The sequence below is a fragment of the Mesocricetus auratus genome, unplaced genomic scaffold (genome assembly GCF_017639785.1).
Source record: "Mesocricetus auratus isolate SY011 unplaced genomic scaffold, BCM_Maur_2.0 Super-Scaffold_100019, whole genome shotgun sequence".
Taxonomy (NCBI): Eukaryota; Metazoa; Chordata; class Mammalia; order Rodentia; family Cricetidae; genus Mesocricetus; species Mesocricetus auratus.
Genome location: NW_024429200.1, coordinates 576,154 through 582,500, shown reverse-complemented (window position 1 = coordinate 582,500; position 6,347 = coordinate 576,154). Strand labels below are relative to the sequence as shown.

The 6,347-nt window shown below is 47.0% G+C and overlaps 1 protein-coding gene across 2 annotated transcripts in view; it reads left to right on the top strand.

The window, feature by feature from the left end:
* Tmem178b (transmembrane protein 178B) overlaps positions 1-5,230 on the top strand; it is a 393,728-nt gene extending 388,498 nt beyond the window's left edge. For both annotated transcript variants that reach the window (XM_005085761.4, XM_021222806.2), the window contains one exon: positions 1-5,230. This exon is cut by the window's left edge and continues 4,049 nt beyond it. The gene's annotated coding sequence lies outside the window, so the exon portion shown is untranslated.
* Positions 5,231-6,347: the final 1,117 nt, after the last annotated feature.

The window sequence follows — 6,347 nt, the reverse complement described above, 5'->3', positions numbered from 1 at the left end:
TTTCAATCTTGTACTGGAAGAAGTGGGGATAGACCCAGACACCCTCTGTCTTTGTTTGTGTGAACTATCAAGATCAAGGGACTCTTCTTTTCTGAAAATGTCTGTGCTGCTCCTGGGCTGCTTTGACAACCCCCCCCCCCCCCCCCCCGTGAGCACATCTATCCCTCTCCAGGGACATGTGATGAGTCAGAAAAACTGATCACGCAGATAGTGACAGTGAAGCATATCTCAGCTGGACCAGCCTTGGTGCCGACTTCCAGCTCATACAGACAGGGGACAGGGGCAGATTGTTTTAAAGCAGGTCCAGCAGAGAAGATGCATACAAATGAATTCCGATGCCCCGCATAGTGTTGACTTCTGGGGTTATGTTTACCATCTTCCCATTCGTGTTTCTGTGCCACAAAACATTTCTTCGACATAGTTCCTAGTCCTTAAACTGGGTTATTACTAGCTACTGAGCTTCCCCCCCCCCCAGGAATACATGCTCGTGATAGAAAACTAGGGTATGGGAGGGAAGCAAGAAAAAAACTGAGAGACTGATCATATCCCCACCACTCTGAGGCCCCTACATTGGAGCCAATCATGATGACCAGAACCTCAGAACCTCTTCAGTACGTGGTTGTCTTGGGGGCCAGGAGGACATGGCACGGCCGAGAACTGTGATTGGCAACAGTGATTCTGTGTTCTTGGCAGCAGCAGCAGGAGTCCAAAGGACAGCAAGGAGGCCTTTGAAATCTCAGGCCAGAGATAAAGATTACTATTTAGGGATTCTCTTTCTATCTATCTCTCTATCTCTCTATCTATCTATCTATCTATCATCGGTCCCTCCTCTCCCTCTCTCCCCCCTTCCTCACCCCTCTTCTCCCCTACTTATTCTTTTTTATTTTTCAGGTGCCATCTCAATCTCATCATGGGTACAAGCTCACTCATTAAGCTACACTTGTATAACACAGCAATGACTGTACATTTCATTCTGCTCTGGACTAAATGATTTGTGATGCTGGGCACTGTGTCTTCTCCATACTTGAACTTCCTCACCTACAAAATGAGGATGGCGATAACGTTTTACCTCATGGTATGGTAAGGGAGGGTGACAAAGAAGTCGCAAAGCGATTTGCAGACATGAAGTGTCTGTGAATTATGCACTGCTCAAATAATTCCATTAGCGGCAGCACAGCCACTAAAATGGAGCGGTTCCATCGAGGCTCCGCCAAGATAGATAATGTAGAGAGAGGGGGGCCATCTTGGTTGGGAACTAGAGCGTAGCTATCTGGCTGAAGCACATGGGGTTCGCTCCTTCCTTTGAGCCCTCCAGAGGAGTTGCCTCCTTCTTATTTTTTACCCAACGCCAGACTCACTTTCTCTCCTCCACGGTCAATTTTGCAAAGAGCACTTTCATTCCTGTTGCTTATGACCAGAAATGATGGAACGAGGAGACCACGGGGAGGCTGAGGGCATAGACGCCTAGAGCAGTTCACCTCTAAAGCAGGCATGGAGTGACTGCAGTCGGTCTGCTCTAAGAGCTCTACGATCATTCCTAGCTGTACATGCTCATGTTGGGAGAAAGTCAGATTCTTTAAGCCTTTAGCGTTCTCTCATGTTTAGAGTGAAGATAAGTATGATAGAGAACCCACCTCCTCATGTCAGGGTGCAAAGCTCATGGATAGCCTCTGGATTCTGAGTGTGTATCCCGTTGGGACATTTCCCAGTATGATCTTGCTTGGGTCCTAGATTCTAAAGGAGGGAAAAAAAACAAGTCCCCCCCCAAAGCATCTCCATGCTTTTCTTCTTCCCCGTGCACAATAAGAGTCTCTGCCAGAGAATAACAAGTCCTTGCTCTCGGTATGTCTAGAGCCAAGCCAACAACAAGGGTAATGGCACATCTACAAGGGTGGCTTGTTCGGGGCCAAGAAACAGAAAACAGAAACCTAAGATTTCCCCAGCTGCAGCCCAGCCTGGCATCTCCCTGACACCTGACAGCCTACCGCTCTTCATGCTGAAGGCCTGTTGTGACTCCCTAGGGAAACAGCCCCGTGTCCCCCATTTCTCTCCCCTGGACCCCAGGCTTTTCCTTTCCTCTCTAGGTGGCCCGTAGGCCCGCTGTTGTGTGTGTGCCAGAATGTCTGCCTTGTGAGTATGATGACGCCTTCGCACAGAGATGTCCCAGAACCACTCTGTGCCCCTTCCTTCCCCGCCCACCCCACTGCCCACGGTGTGACTGTTTTGCTATTTAAGACTATCTGTAAAAATGTACAAACAAAAGTGAAGGCCGAAGATAAAGGGGAGGGGTATTGCAACTGCTCAAATGCTGTAACGGAGCCCTCAGTTTTCGGAGGACTTGTAAGGACTGCCCTGGAATCCTGACTCTGATGGCACTTGAGGGAGGGATGCCTGTCACAGGAGAATCTTCTGGTTGTTTCCCCGGTGGTTGCTCATGCTTGCTTGTTACTCTCTGTTCTGAGGGCATCTGCCTTTAAAGTTAAGTCACTCTCCCCCCCACCAAATAAAAGCATCCAAGTCAGAAGAGTGAAGGTCATGGCCAACGTCAACTTAAAGACCTGGCCTGGGGTGGCATAGGGAACTTTGTTAATAGCTCACCTGGAACCTTGGGTAAATCTTGTAACCTCACCATGTATCCATGTCCCCTCAGCCTCACAGGGAGCAGGGTGATCTTGGGGACTCATGAGACACCAGGTCTCCCCCCCCCCCCTTCCCGTCCATTCTGCTGCTATTTGTGGCCCATGCTGGCTGTTGCAAGCTGACTGAGCTGGGGCAAACCAGGAGATGCTTTTTCTCCCTGTTGCTCTTGGTCCAAGCCGATATTCCCTCAGAAAGTAAACCTCAAGCCAGCAGCCAGCTGGTGCGCAGAGTCCAGAGCCTTTTCAGTCTCAGATGCCTTTTCCCCCACCCACTTTGATGATCTCGTCCTGCTCTCTCTCTCTCTCTCTCTCTGCTCATGACAGAACTTCGCCTCATAGGACTGGGGTAGGAGAAAGAGCACCAAAGGAGAGGACGTGAGGGAATCGCTTTTACCAACTGTGGCTTGCTCTACAAATGTGACTTACTGCGGGCTGTGGGTAGAACAGAAGGCTAGATAGACTAAGAGCTTAACGGGAACTTCGGGATGAAGGAATGTCTGTGCTTCCAAAATCCCCTCAGCACAGCGGCAGAGAAATATCCCCAAGGCAGTAACCCTGGAGCAGGAGGGATTAGGACAGCACAGGACATGGTTAATCAATCCTGGAGTACAAGTGGCTGCCAGAGAAGAGTAGTTTTTCCTGAGGGATAAACAAATTCGGCCTGTGCCAACATCCCCTCAACTCATGGCTATAAGCACCTTCGGTCTACAACTTCCTCATCCCTGAGGAACCTTGGTGACCCTCTTTGAAGGTGATTTAGACCGCTGCTGTCCGATAAAATTTGATACAAGATATGTGTGCAATTCAAAATATCTCATGAGCTGCATTTTAAAGTGTTCGACAAAACAGGTGAAATTAATTTCCATACTATATTTTAACCCAGCATATCAAAAATATTAGCATTTCAACGTGGAATTGACATAAAAGTTACTGTCATGTTTTATGTTCTGGTTATTTCAAATGAAATCTAAATCCAAGGTGAATTTTACTAGGAGCAAGCGTCTCCAACTGGCTCAGCCACAGTTTTAGTGCTCAAAAACTGAATCAGGTTTCTGGAAACCGGCTAGGGGAGCACAGTGTCAGGTCTTTCCAGAGGCCGAGCGGGATGCCCTTACCAGACAGTCACTCACCGCTGCGGATTTCACTGTGGGGGAACAAAGACAAAGGCTGATTTGCTGAGTAGGAAGCAGATCTGTCTCCACAATGCTGCCTCACCTTTGGAAGTTCTACTTTGCCTGCTTAGTAAGGGGAGAGAGCTTCTATGATCCATCTACATGCTGTATCTGCCCCAATGGGCATTAGTGCTATCCCTGGACACAGCCCAGATGACCTGTCAGAATCCTAGGGGGAAAGCAGGCCGTGCCCTTCAGCTGACCACCCACCACCCACCCTATCCACACAGATGTCTCTCATGATAAGTGATAGACAGGCCTCCCCTTTGTTAAGAATACACATCTCTCCTACCTCTTAACATCTGGCGGAGTCTCCTGCTACAAACATCTCACTCATACTTGGAGCTGTCTAGCCCATCCTCCGATGTCTTTGATTTTTCTTCTTAAATCCTGAATGCTGAAAAGGAGATATAGGAGAAGAGCAGCAGGCAGACTGTGTCTCCTAGGAGGTGGCAGAGACAAGTTCTGTTCTCACGCTAGGACTCAGGCCACCATTCCCTACCTCTCCTTTCTGCTTCGAGATCTTCCTAGAGAAGCTCTTTTGTGTGGGAAATAGACAGATAGTGAGATCTTAGGGCACAGAACAGAATAAATACAAGCAAGCCCCTGGGCATTCTCCAGTCATTTCAAAGAGCCAGTGTGATACAGCTTGATTCACTTAAAATCTAACATTCTGAGCCCTATGCTGCCGAGCAGGAGAAAGGGAGCTGATTTGGTGAGTTTTATCTGTGGTCATTAGACAGGGACCATCGCCGGCAAAACTCTCAAACACCTGGCGTGTTCATGGTCCGCCAGATTATTGCTCAGTCAATAAAAATTTATTTACTTTCACTCTAATTTGCATAGTGCTTTCTGATTGGTTAGAAACAGTGTGGTGTATACTGCAGGATTCTAACAACAACTCTCCCCTTGGAGGTAGCAATTCCTGTGGTTATTGGTGCTAAAATAAGATTAAATATTATGTTAATTTGTTCTGATATGATGTGAATAAATGTATTGTTTAATCTTAACAAGAATGCTACATCTTATCAGATCTATTGTACTGTCTGTTTCTTCTCATAATTAATTAATTACAGGAAAGATGATCCAAACCAGATCTCGAAACTCTTGTGATATTCTAAGAGAAACTTAACAGGGAAGTGGGAGGGGGGATGAAAAGGGAAATTGCCAGGTTCCTGTGACTTTGGAAGGACTGAGGAAGCAGAGAGCATTTGGGGACTTCACTGAAACTGACTGCATCTTGCAATTTTCTTTTTCAAATTGGCAGAAATATTGTTATTTCCATCGACTGAAGAAAAAAAGTGTCTGGTAATTAATTAAATGACTTGTTCATGGAAAAAAATAAAAATAAATAACCTGTCAGTTGTGGAATGTAAACTGATTAAACAATTAAATAAAGAAGACCATGTTGTGTTTTAAGAGGCGGTGTCTGCTCTCTGTTTGGGGGATGGGAGGGTGTGGGAGGGTACAGGCTGCAGGGTTTCATGGAGAATGGGTGGTGTTCCCTGTAAATTGTATGATTCTTACACCGCTGGTTGAAAACTCTAATCCAGAAGGAAACTGCCAATAGACATTTCAATAATGTGCCGGTCAAAGGCCTACGCTTCAAGCATTAGGGAAGAGACAAAAATGTGTAGGCGGATTGAAAGAGAAAAGAGAAGAAATTTGTTCTTTTCCCCCCATCACAGACATTAAGAACAAGAAGTTTAAAGGCTTCATGAGATGTTGCAGTTGCTAGCTACATCCCAGCCCCTTGACCAATTTCCTAGCTGCCAGCAAAGAGGGAAACTTCTTAGTCTTCCCTAGCTTGGTCCCGGACTTAAAAGTCGCATTTCCTTTCTACCCACCTTCTGGCATACTCATGACAAGGCAAACTGGGAGACAGCAAAGTTAATTGGAGGCAAGTGCTTTTAAAATGAGTCTTATTTCTCCATCAGTGTCTCTAGGTTTAAAGGAAGAAGACTGGCTTTATGTGATATAAGTGGAAAATGAGTTTCCTGAAAAGACATGGCTAGGTAGAAGCCTGGGCTAGCCAGACGCCCATCCTGGTGTCGTCTGGACAACTGGGATACAGTTGTTGGACTCCAGACTTCACCGATCGCCCTGCTGTTCTTCCTGCTTCTCCTGCTCTGGGGATGCATGGCTACCCCTGTCCCGGCTCCTCTAGAATAGTCTCCCTGTCACTGCTTTGGGAAGACGCTAGTTTTTAGTTTATAATCCCCATGTGGGTGCAGCATGGAAGGAAGGTAGGGAAAGCTTCTCCTTTAGGTGGTTAACTCACGCTGTCACTCAAACCCTTCTAGTAGACTATTCCTCGGATATGGCTCCTAAATGGCCAAAGAGGGAAAGATGCCCCTTAGAGAGGGACACTGCAGGAAGAGGAAGGATTCCTGAGTGAGAGGTACCTCACTGTGTCTCTGTGGCACACACAGAGTGCCCGCGTGGCTATGAGACAAAGCATGACCTTTGTGATAGCTGCCCTAGCTAGAAGCTTCTGTAGGGAGGTATGTTCAATCTGGACACTGTGAGAGACTCA